The 13,383-nt window shown below is 37.0% G+C and overlaps 2 long non-coding RNA genes across 5 annotated transcripts in view; one reads left to right on the top strand and one right to left on the bottom strand.

The window, feature by feature from the left end:
* Positions 1–13,383, bottom strand: part of LOC133848824 (uncharacterized) — a 48,563-nt gene that overhangs the window by 23,097 nt on the left and 12,083 nt on the right. The gene's annotated exons all lie outside the window — the stretch shown is intronic.
* LOC133849002 (uncharacterized) lies at positions 12,580–13,365 on the top strand. Its single transcript, XR_009895319.1, has 2 exons — positions 12,580–13,195; positions 13,302–13,365. It is a non-coding gene; the product is annotated as an uncharacterized LOC133849002 (long non-coding RNA).

The raw sequence follows: 13,383 nt of genomic DNA, 5'->3' as shown, positions 1-13,383 counted from the left end.
CTTTTAGTTAATACGGAGCTTTAAAGCTGCTCGAAGCAGATCGGTTTGTCATAAATGCAACTTTAGGCGAGCTTTCACTTAATAACAACTAATTTGAGTTTCTACTGCTCTTTTAGGAGCTTTAAAGCCGATTGAACTTAATTGCACAACTCTATAAAATGATTTCACAAATGCATAAAGTCACTTAAGGTAATATTAAGCCAAGCAAAAGCTATTCAACTCTTGAAGAGCTTTAAAGCAGCTTGTACAATTAATCGAACGAGTAACCCTTTACGGAGAGAGGTGTTTGTTTGCAGCATTGCCATTGTCATTGTCAACGTGGCCTAACATATGAGCGTTTGTTCCTCCCCCCCCCACTGGTGTTCTTCCTCTTCCTGCTCTCTATTTGGCTTGTCCACCCGATCGATGCAAACAACATTGTTATTATTTTTAAAAGTGATTTTCGCGTTCGCCACGCAGCTGTGCTCGTTAAAAGCACAAACAAAGCCAGCTTCGAATGCGACTGCGACTGCGATGGCCATGACGATGGCGACTGCAGCTGGACCACGACCTGGATCAGCAGCTGGATTCTAGAGCGCTATCCTCATGACTTCCTCCGGCTCTCCTCGGCCCACACCCCCTCTACAATATGAGGCAGGCAATCCACTTGCCAGCCGCGTTGTAAGTCATTTATTGAAAATCCCACTGCAGTCAGTTGTGGCGAGGATGTGGGAGAGTAGAGCAGGGCAGAGGGGAGGGTGGTCCCGCCCCCTCTGGATTGGGGAGATTGGGTTAAAGCTGAACGAATGGCGCGCCCTCGTCGTTCGTCCTCGCGACCAAGTATGACAAACAATAGCCAAATGGCTTTTTCCTACAACAACAATTTTTCAATATGCTCAAACAAAATGACCGAAAAGAGTTGGCTCGCATGTGGCCAAACGGACGGCAGGCGGAAGTTGTGGACAGTGTGGAGGGGGAGGCGGAAGGCGGAAGGCGGAAGCAGGCGTAGATTGGGTCACATTGTTGTTGTTGTTGTTGTTCTGCTCATCGTTCTTGTTGTTGTCGTTATTGTTTTTATTATTGCGCATTGTGCGCCGGCTGTTGGACTGACAGTCGACTGTCCTCTGTCCTCTGTTGGCCAAGGCTAAGAACATTCGAACATTCGACTCGATTGTCGCTGTCATTAAGTGAGCATAAATGCGACAACAACAATCAAACAAACAACAACAAGTAACCAACAACAACAACAACAACAACAAAGCGGAAGGCGCAAACAAAGCTGAACCGCGTTAGCTTTTCCCTTCTCCCTTCTCCTCTCTCCCCTCTCCCGTCTCCTGTTTCACTTCTTAGTCTGGCCTTGATCCTGTTCCGGTTTCAGTTTCAGTTTCAGTTCGCTGAATGTTTCGCACATCTGTTTGTGCTCATCGCTTGGTCGCTTCTTCTGCCTTTGACTATTGTTGCTGCTCCTCCACTTCTCCTCCACTTCCTACTCATTACACTTTCTCAAATCCCTCTATTAAACCACTATCAAATCATCACTAATACGGTTATTATTCGCTTTAACTTTCCTCTTTAACTAATCCCTAATACCGTTATTATTCCCTTTTATTCTCTTCTTTAATGCTCCTACATTAATGATATTTTCTCAAACTTTATAATGATCTTATGCTATAGCTTCATTACGTTTCCTTTCCGACTCTATTCCTCCGTTCTTTCTGCTATTTTCTTATGGTTTCCTAAAGAATAAGACACGCTTTTTCAGCTGCACATATTTTCTACAATTTTAGCTGTTTATATTTTTATGCCCGTATCAGGCAGATGGACAATCTCGTATTCTGTTTATTATATGATATATTTTTAATGTAATAGTATAACGTTATACCAAGTAAAGGCTTTGGCATATTTTAATATATATATATGTATATATATTATTTCGATAAGATACTTAAATATAAATATATAAGTATATATGTCTTTGGTATATCGATATTCTGCTACATTCAAAACATACCGTAGCCTTTATTTGGTATATCCATATACTTTTTCATTCAAAATATACCATCGAGTATATATGTATATATACTTTGCTTCCGCTTCTTCCACAATTGCCCTGCAGCATTTTGCCAGCTTCCCTCTCACTTCTCTCTGGTGCTCTGTCTCTCATCCTTATTCGACATTTTTCTCTCGCCATTCCTTTTGAATAAAAAATTGTCAGGGAATAAATTTTAATTTGTGACATTGGTCAGTTTATGCCCCAACAGCTGCAACTGCAACTCGAAAATTGCGATTGCGATTGCAACGACAACCGATTTCAATGGCAAATGGGATGATGGCGCAACATGAACAATGGGAACGACGAATGGCACATGAGAACTGGAGAACTGGAGAGATGACGAAATTTCAGGGCGGATTTTTGGTAGGAAGTTGGGGGGAATTGGGAATTGGGTAATATGGGGATTGATGTCGGCTTTATGTCTCGTTACGCCATAACGTTATGTTCGTTGCGCTCCGTTGACGTTAACCTTATTGTGACACATTTGAACTTTCGGCAATGCGATTTCGATAACGATAACGATAACGAGAACGAGAACGATGACTATAACGACAGCGATAACGATAACAGTAACGGTAACGTTAACGACTATAGCAATGACAATCAACAATCGAGAACGTTATCGCTTCCGTTTCAATTTGACGACCTCAGCAATGCAAACAATATAAAGAGTTGACTATATACTGCATACAATAAATATATATTATATTGTCAGTCTGTTATAAATCGATACCTAGCCTGACTTTACTTTAAATAGTTAGTGAGGCTCTAAATTATGCGTATCATTAAAATAAATACATTTAATAAAAATTATATTTTCCCAAACTTCATTATTTCCTTTTCTACTCTATTATTTGTTAACTTAAAGTTGAAAGTTCTTTCGAATATCTAATACAAAATAACCAATTGAAAATACAAATAAATTAGATATTATTAGAAGAAGAGTAATTCAAGTAAATGAATCTAGTTGGTAAAAACTCAGCAAAAATCTTAATCAGATTAGGTGAAAGGTAAATTGAATTAGTTGTTCTCTTTCCTTAGCTCACTTTTCATATACATTCTTCTTACTTTTCAAGCATATTTTGTTGGCAAGTGAAATCACTTTATTGTTGTCTACAACGATTTCATGGGTATCTGTGAATCAAGCGTACCCCAATTAATCTTACTCACCACTAAATATTCTTATTAGTACTAACTAACCTTAGTAATTGCAATGCAATCGATAGTTATCGATAACATGGAAATTTAAGGTTTCAGTAAAATGAATTACAGGGTAACTGTGAGTCGAGCACTAAAGCTAAGTGCATATCAACTAATTGGCAAATATTTTAATAATTGTCAAACAACTTGATTGCACTGTAATCGTTAACTGCAAGTAGTTATCGATAACATGGGTATTCAAGACTTCAACGAAATCAATTACAGGGTAACTTTGAGTCGAGCACACCCCATGAAATCGTTTTCACCATTTACGCAAAGTGCATTTGAACTAATTGACAATTAGACTAATTACTACGTAATTGCAATGTAATCGATAACTGCAAATTGTCATCGATAACATGGAAATTTAAGATTTCAACGAAATTAATTAATGCTTGCATTTCAATGCATGCATTGCCAGAAATGTATATGTCTCAGACGTTTGCAGCTCAAGGCATCGCTTCGCATAATGTTGAAGCATATGAAATGCACAAACACAAACACAGAGACAGAGAAAGAGAGAAAGAGAGGAAGAGAATGAAAGAGAGAGTCAGAGTTGAACAGATTGCATGCATAACTGCAGTTTGGTATGTAAATCAAATAAATGCAGTATTATATTCCATTATGCGAGCCTCGGGGGCAGTCGAGTCAGAAGTTTTTGGCTTCGCTCGCCAAGAAGAGAGTGAGAGGAGTATAGAGAATAGAGAGAAGAGGAAGAAAAGGCCACACAATTGCAGCACGTTGCATTTTGCGTGCTAAACACAATGGCAGCAACTTAAAGTCAAGCAAACATCAGCGCGGGGGCTGAAGGAAAGCACCGATGAATTCTGGCATGCCGAGGGAAGGCACGAAGTCAGCAGCAGCAGAGAAGGGGAAGAAGGAGGAAAAAGCACATTAAACATAATCATGGCCACATAAATATGAGAGTAGTTCCTGCCTGCTGTCCTGCTTGGCTGCCTGCCTGCCTGCCTGCCTGGGTAACTTTATTGATATTTGATTAAAGGCTACACACAGCCATAGCCATAGAAAGTTTGCATAGCAAACAACCTGAGAATTGTGCACTTTCTTCAAACCCACCGAAGCCAGCCAGCAGTCAACATGGCACCACCTGCGACCTCTCCTCCGCCCTCCCCTCTTCAGCTTGATTTGTGCACATTTCGTGGCACTGATAAATCAATAATGTGCCTTGCACCTCATTATAATCAATAAATAAGTTGACAAACAGCAGAGCCACATTACACTCAACATAAATATATGTATATACTGTATATATTGGAAATATATCAAGATGAAGCAGTGTTTAGTCTGACATTTTAGGTTTAGACATTTCCTGCCATCTATGAAAATTGAATGTGGCTTAAATAAAAGTTAAGCACTTTGATCATAATGAGCTTCTATTATAGTATTAGGTATTGGAATTTGAGAGTCATTTGAAAAAATACTAAATATTTTAAAGGCTAAGCTACAAATCATCAGTAAAAATGTTAAATAATTAAGTTGAAGAATTAAAGAATTAAATGAGAAATGTCTGTCAAATATGTATCAAGTTTATTCGTGTTAATGAATAGAATACTAAAGGCAAAAATACATATACTACATGTACTGGAAATATACCGAGATGAGTGTTTTGAGCTGAAGCGAACTTTGCACTGTTTAGTCTCGCATTTTAACTTTAGAAATGTGCTGCAAACTATTCAAATTTAGTATGGTATGCATACGTCAAAAGAAAGCACCCAAGTGCTTTAGTATATTGTGACTCATTTAGAAAAATACTGAATGGGTCTGCCAAATTACAAATTTTCAGTAAAAATGTTGAATAATTGTAATTAAGTTGTATTGTAATTAAGTTGTATGTGAACTGTCTGCTTAAAAAATGTACCAATTTTCATCATGTTAATCATTCGAATAATAAAAGCATAAATATATATACTGTATATACTAGAAATATACCAATATGATTTATATAGTAAAGGCGTAAAATCGTTCAGTAATATTATGATATCAAAGAAATCTTAAATTTAAGGAATAAATGAATTAAAATTGCAAATCAACTATTCTAATATGAAATACCATAAATTATCTTTGAAAATAGATAGTTGAAACATACTATAAATACCCTGAAAGTCAATGTCGATTTAGAAAGTGCATATGCTCAGTGGAAATATGTCAGTGAAAGACAAACTCAAAGCGTGTAAAGTCCTTAATGATTTGAAGAGCACAATAACTTGAGAAATTAACACAAAGCACAATGAATTTAGTTTTGTAATTGAATAGGGAATTTAATTGAAATTGGCCACACTTGAGCTGTCAAATTGCAATGGGAATGTTGTAAAATATCAATAAAGCACAAATTTATAACGTCTCTCTGTGTGTGCGTGCGTGTGTGTGAGTGTGTGTGTATAGACATCCCGCAGGCATTTACATATGTAAGAATCCTTTTTGGAAAAAGACTCGTAAATAAAATTTGCCTCTGTCAAGCGCAAACGATGACGAGCTGACGATGTCCCTGCAAATACCATAAAGAAATTGTTGTCGTTGTCGATGTCGATGTCGTTGTAGAGCAAGAGTCCTTGCTCGAGTCGGGAGTTTGGTAGGCCACACACTCTAGTAGCAGTCGACAATCGTTGTCGTCCTGAACGGCAGCCGTAGTAATGCTTGCGGCCAGCAACTGCCAGGAAGCCCTATGAAATGTTATTTATTGGAATTGTGTAATAAATGTGACCAAAAAGTGCACAAGACATGCACGAACTGCACACCACATACAACATACAACATACACTAGACAACAGCAGCATAAACAGCAGTCAGCAGACAGCAGCAGACATAAAGCAGCAGCTCTCTCTCTCTCTCACTGTCGAGCACAAACATCCTTCCGTTTTGGGCCAACTCGTCTGGTCTCTGGTCTGTCTGGTCTCGAGTCTGTCTGTCAGCCGTAGGCTGATTATATTTCTTTTAACTAAATACTATACGAGAGAACGTATAATTTATTCATTTGCTTTAATCTCTTGTCACTGGCATGATTTATACCTTTGGCATTTCTTTGCATGCTTCGCAAATATTTATTCTTTGCAATTGCAAAATTGTTGCTCTAGCTCTTGCTTACAATTTCTATTTGTTATTATATCATTTTAATCCCTAATCGCTTTCGCATTATTTATAAACAAAAATCATGCAATAAAATTCAAATTGTCGATTTCTTTTCTTGATGCCTTTCCACATTTGCTAGTCGTATACTTGATATTTTTACACAATTCTGCCAATCTTTTTACATGACTGCATTTAAGGACGAATTTCGAATTTCCTCTACAGATGAATTCCTCGCATTGAGTTATGCGATTGGGTTTATTATATATAATGCATTTCCTATCTGTGCTGTTATTTGCTTGTACGGATTCTTCACTTAATAAATAAAAAGCAGAACTGTGTTAAAGCAATAAACATTACGTTTTTGTTTACATTAAGTTTTGGGCACATTAAGTTACCTAAGCTTCTTTCTTCCTCTTAAACCTTTGTTTGCTTAAAAAACTTGTGCTTAAACTTTATCGGTTTAAACACTCTGATTTTTCTAATAATAAGTTAAATTTATCTTATACATTACTTGATTAACTATTAAATGAAATATAATATACTCTCCCCTTCCTTTCTTTACGTTTCTCTTTTCTCCTTTTTTTCTTTTCTTTTCTTTTCTTTTCTTAACTATAATTCCCTATGTCTTTGTCATATCATTCATCTACATTAAAAAGCATCCATACGCAATCTTCCATTGCAACATTAATTTCAGTTCGTTCAAGTTAATCATTTCAATCAATTTTAATTCATTGCATTATTTTGAATAGCAATTAAATTCATTTCGTTGCATTATCATCTAATTTTAATTGCTTACATTTTAATTGCATTATCTGTATTGTGTTCTCATTAGTCTCTATTTATACTTTTTCCCTACAGGATAGAAGGGTCTTATACGCTTTGGGCGTAGCTTTGTCTCAGACAAATAAGAAATGGATTAATCCATAATTTGTTTGACAGCACATATTATACCAACATAACAAATACAGTTTGGTATATTTAAATGAAAATACTCCATTGTTTTATTTAGCGGATATTAGACACCAATATAAATACATACTTTGGTATATTTTAGTATTGTTTTCAGTATATGAATTTAGTATATTTAAGTGAGAATACTACATTCAATCACAAATATAAATACGTATTTTGGTAAATTTCAGTTTTTTTTCTATATGTTAATTTTGTATATTTCGGGTATCTGACAGTCGAGCACACTCAACTAGTTCCCAAATTGTTATTAAATAATTTTAATTAAGTTCTTTGCCATTTATTGCATTTTAATTTAATTATTTTTTCAGTATTTAAGTTTCTCTTCTTTCTTTCTGCTCCAACTCTTTATCTACCATATGCTTTAACAACTTTAGTGCGTCTTTCACGAGATAACAGAATGGTTTTCATTCCTCAGCGTCATTTCATAAGCAGCTATTAATCAATTTGCAGTTAATGAAAGCTCTACGCAGAAGTCAATTTTCGGGGCTGAGAAGTGGAGGAAGGATTGCTTCTTGGATGTGTGTGTGTGTGTGTGGGTGTGTGTCGACTTAATCGCTGAGCTGATCGCTCATTTAGGCAAAATACCAAAATGGCAAAATGGCACTCGGAGCTTGGAGCTTGGAGCTTGGAGTGCTCAAGTCCTCACAATTTATGTCAGCAAACCGACACGGACTCATGCACTCACGAACAGCTAGCAAGAAGAACAACAACAACAACGACAACTACATCATCATCATCGAGTTGAAACGACCAAGAAAACACTTAGCTAAACCCAGACCTCAGACTCCAATCTCTCCCCTCTCTCCCCCCTCTGTGTAGCCTTCGCTATTGGAGACGTAGGTTATCCGGTTATCCCTGTGCCTAACTGTCGGGGTATTCGAGTTCTCAGGTTGACAAAACGGAAACAGGTCCTTTGAGCACCGACGCTTTGACTTTGCCTGCTCCACCAAGTGTGGCAAGTGGCAAGTGGCAAGTGACAAGCGCACGTATGCAGCAGGACACTCTAGAAAGAGAGAGAGCGAGAGAGAGAGTGAGAGAGACAACCACATCACATGTGAATTGTCTGCTCTGTTTCTCCTCTCTTTGCTGTTGTGTGTTGTCTAGTGTCGTGTTGTCTGCGTTGCACAGTGTATATGTTACCGTTGGGACTTGCCCCTACCACCCGCCTCACTTGCTTGCTTGCTTTGGGGACTTTGCCTTTCTATCCGAAAATTTCCCATCGATTTGATTTATATGCAAAATATTTAAATTTTATTGCCAGTTTGCATATGGCCACGGCAACGGCTACGGCTACGTTTACGGCTATGGCTACGTTTTGTGGCATGTGCTTCGTCCTCGTCCTCGTCCTCGTCCTCGGCTTAAGTGAGATCGATAGTTGTAGGTGCTGTTTAAAAGGCAATCCAATTGAAGTTAAAGTAGAGAAGGGGCAAATGGGAACGCAGAGGGGCGCTTCATTTAAAGCAGCTGAGCCAAAGTGCTACACACATAAATTATGCACTTTTTGGCTCATGGAAACCGAAATCGAAATCGAAATTGATGTCCGAGCGAAAGTGTTGTCCACTTGCCCGATGTCCACCTGCCACGCCCCCTTTTCCATGCAACTGCACACCTGTGAGCAGCATTTATTTATGTTTATATACATATTTATGCTTTTGTTTATGCTCGCATGCAGAATGTTTATGGTCTCATTGTCTCGCTGTGCAAGTGCAGCCAAGTTTATGAAGAGCTGCGTCCTAAGCAAAGTACTACAGTAAAGACTCTCTTGGTGACTCACTTATTGATTGTCTCTCGAATGTCAGGATACATAACATAAATGGTGATAAGAAACTAGATAGAAATTTGATTAAAAACAAATTAGAAAGCTGTCCAGCAAAACGAGGCGGTATTATCCTTAAAATACACCAAGATACTGTAGTGGAAATATACCTAAATATACCGAAAATTGTATAACCTTCCAAATTAATATACTGAAAATATATCTAAACATACCGAAGGTTTTATTTGGTATACAAGTTTAATATTTGCAGCTATTCCGCTTCTTCAAATTTAGAGCAAAAATTCCTAGTTTTCTAAAATATACCGAATCCTATAATTGGTATAATAGTTAAATGGTTCAAATAAACACAATTTCCCTAAAAATGTACGCTTAGATTAATGGTAGTACGTAATTAGATAGAAATTTGTATTAACACAAATAAAAACCAATGCGGAATTGTTCTTTAAATATACCAAATTAATAGACTGAAAAAATACTAAAGTTAGCCTTCGGTATACTTTAATATATTTTAATATTTCTAGCTAATGCGTTTTTTTTTTTCAAATTAAGCACAATTTTTTAAAAATATACCGAATGCAATATTTAGTTTTATTCATAGCTTAATATTTTCATCTATTGCAATTTATTTTTAATTAGGCACAAGTATCTAAATCGAACTTAGATTTTCTACGGTAAAAGACCATTAAATAGTTATTAAATTAAAACTGCGTATTAAAATGCTGAAAAAATACTAATGCATACTGATTTTTGGTATAATAGTTAAATGTCTCTAGCTATTGCGCTTTTCAAACTAAGCGCAAGTTCCGAATTTCCTGAAATATACCAAAGTCAATATATTAGGTATAAAAGTTTAATATTTCTATTAAATATTATTTCCTAGTTGATCGTTTTTCTTCATTTAATAGACGCATATAAAATGAAGAAACTGCATAGATATTTATTTGCTACAACTTCTCTTGCCAATTTATCATATAAGCCAGTCTGCGGCCAATGCAGTCACAGCTCTTGTCACTGGATCAGCAACCACGCCCACTTTGCCGCCCACAAGTTGTCTGACGACCTTTGCCAAGAGTTGAGCGACAAAAAGTTGACTCATTTTTCATTACTCATCCGCCCCGGTGGCCGCGCTTGAGAGTTGTAGGCGTGTCAAAATTATGTTGATTGTTGATTGCCGGCCAAGGAAATAATTAAGCGCAGCATCAGCACAACACAAGAAGCTTGCCACTTGCCACTTGCCACTTGGCGCACAGTCAACAATTTGCATGCGGCACCAAAAAACAAAACAGCAAAAAAAAAAACCAAGAGAGAGCATCAGCCAAATTGTCAACACAGGAGGAGAAAGGAGGAAGTAACGTTGTCATAACTGTTTCTTGCTACACTTTTTGCTTGCCACTTGCAACTTGCAACATTGGGCGACTTCTTCATCCTAGAAATGCGCGCAGTTTTTGGTCTTTGGCTGCAATCTAATTAGCCAGCGACTGGGCCAAGTTTTGATTTACATTTGTCGGCTCGATTGCAGCGAGATTGTTGCACAATTAGTCCCTGTTGTTGCCAGTTGCAAGTTGCTCGCTGCAAGTTTCCAGTTGACTTGGTTTACTTGGCACCAGACTTCTACTTCTGCAGTAACTCTGCTCTTCTTTTTTTTGCCTATTTACTTCAATGCAAAACAGCAAGTTGAGTTTGTCAGCTAAAAGTCTTAACCCATTAGACGGTAATTAGCAAGGGAAACAATATTAAAACTAGACTCTTAATAATGTTTAATAAACTAATCCGGTTTTAAGTCAGTTCGAAGTATGCTAGCATTAATAATATTCTTATCGACAAGCTTTTAAATATCCTAACGCATTTCTCGTTCACATATAACTAGATGACATTTCGAAAAAGCTCATAAAAAGATAGTTCTAGAAAATAACAAGGAATAAAAAATATATAGTAATGATTCAAGAAACTATTAATTAGCTAAATGGCTAATAAAATGACTTTGATAAAAGCAAAACCTTGCGAAAAGGATTTGAATAACAAAATGTTCAGAAATTATACATATATCTATATACTACTTAATTCAAAATATACTATAGAATGTACTATTTATCAAATTGTCAATCAAATCAAACTGTTTTGCCATATAAAATGATTTCGTGACCATCTTTTCGACTAAGTAAATTATATACTACAATACTGTATCAATATCCAAAAACCGATTTTATAAAAGAAAAGTAAAACAGCTGCAATCGAGCAATATTGTGCATAAAATATACCTAATACATAAACCAAAAAAATACTGAAATACATAAAGGTATGTTTGGTATATTTATATACTATATTAAAAATACACCAGATTGTCAAACGTTTTTTGGCATACAACATGATTTTTTGAATAATTTTCCGACTAAGTTAATTATGTAGTATATACTTGATCAGTATTCGAAAGTTTAAGGTACTAAAACCAATACTGTGCATAAAATATACCTAATAAATAAACCAAAATACTAAAATATACACAAAGCTATATTTCAAATACATCAGATTGCCAAACGTTTTCAGAAATATGACACGAATAACGTTCTGACTAATTTAAGTATGTGATATTGGTCAACTCCAAGTTTATATTCAGATACTAAATTGGTATCGAAAACTGATTTAATAGCAAATAATAATAATAATAATGAATAATGAAACTTACCCGCAAATTTAGAGCAAGTAAAATGAATTTGTATGTTGATTAGCAAATCGAGCATCAAATGGAAATGGAAATGTGTTTTGTTTATTACTTGTTTCATAATTTAGAAGATTTGCGAGCATCGCGTATTCAATTGGAGAGAGACAGTTTCAGTTGTTGTTTTATTAAACCACAAGCAGCTAAGCATGAAACTGTAAATGAAAATGTAAGCGAAAATGAAAATGTAAATGGAAAATACGAAAATACTAAACTCAACGAATGCACGAAAACAGAAATGCATGTGGGAATAACATCGATGCAATATATATTAACTGACAAAGGTTTCTATTAAAATCCAGCATTGCATGTAACAGATTTCAGTTGACTGGCAAAATAATGTTGCAGAAGAGGCAACAGGAAAGTGTGGAGAGGGGAGAGGGGAGAGGAGAGTGAAATGGCAGAGACGCCATCAAAACCCAATTGGAATCACAGTTTGATTTCAGTTTTGGTAAACTTTCAACTAATTTCCGCACAATCGCCGCCGAAATCCGAGCGAACATCAAATCGAAACGACAAAACAGCGCTCGAAAATTAAATCGATCAATGGATGGACTCCGCCTTTCCCTCTCCCTCTCTCTCCCATTCTCCTCATTCTCCTCTTTCGGGCAATTCGACCACAGTCAGCAATAGGGAAAAGGGAAAAGGGGAGCAGACAGGCAGCAATAGTCAGCATTATTACGGCTGGATGACATTTTATCGCATTTCATTAGCAGTCGACCCTCCGCGTCGATGCGATTGCAATAAGCGAGGGGGAAGAGACATAGAGAGAGAGAGAGAGAGTTGAGAGGGGAGCGGAGAGAAAAGTAGTTTGGTGCTACAAATCCAATTCCATTTTACAATTCGTCGCACTTCATTTGCAAATTTGGGCAGTGAGTGCAACGCGAAATTTTGCGTCGATTTCAATTCTTTTGTAACGTTTGTTAGCCAGGGCCAAAAAGTTCATCAGGTCAGCGGCGACGGCGACGGCGACGGTGACGGCAGCAAAACAGACCGAAAAGCAAACACAAATCCTGGCACGCCAACCCGGCCATGTTGACAGCAATTTAACGCCTCGACTCGGCTCGACTTGAACCCGCCTCACCGCACTTCTCCAACCCTGACCTCGCTCCAACCCTGCCCTGTCATCAGCCAGCCCTGGCCTCGGTTCATTGTTAAGGCAACACCTCTCGACGCCTAATAGCATTTTATTTATTTATCACAAATTTAGTCGCCTACAAAGTGCTTGTCATCTGTTTGGATTTCCTTCCCAAATGCTCTCTCAAATATTTAACAAATTACCAAAACGTTTCCCGTTAAGATTGTGCGGCTTTTCACGCTGCATAAATTAAAAGCCACACAAAAAAAAAAAATGAAAACGTCTGTTTGGCCAACACTCGAATTATGCTTAAAGTTAATCGACCAATTTCAGGTATTATCTCGTAATGTTATTAACAACCCTCCATTTCACTCAAGTGCCTCCATTTCACTCTATTCGTCGAGCATCCCCCCGAAACTATCGAAAACAATCCACTTAGATGAGCACAAGCAAAACAACAAGAGCGAAAAATGAAAATAAAAATGAAAATGAAAATGAAAATGTGCTGCTGCTGTCTACCG

The sequence above is a fragment of the Drosophila sulfurigaster genome, chromosome X, assembly GCF_023558435.1.
Source record: "Drosophila sulfurigaster albostrigata strain 15112-1811.04 chromosome X, ASM2355843v2, whole genome shotgun sequence".
Classification (NCBI taxonomy): Eukaryota; Metazoa; Arthropoda; class Insecta; order Diptera; family Drosophilidae; genus Drosophila; species Drosophila sulfurigaster.
The sequence above is the reverse complement of the archived record's forward strand: the minus strand, read 5'-3'. Positions and strand labels throughout refer to the sequence as shown.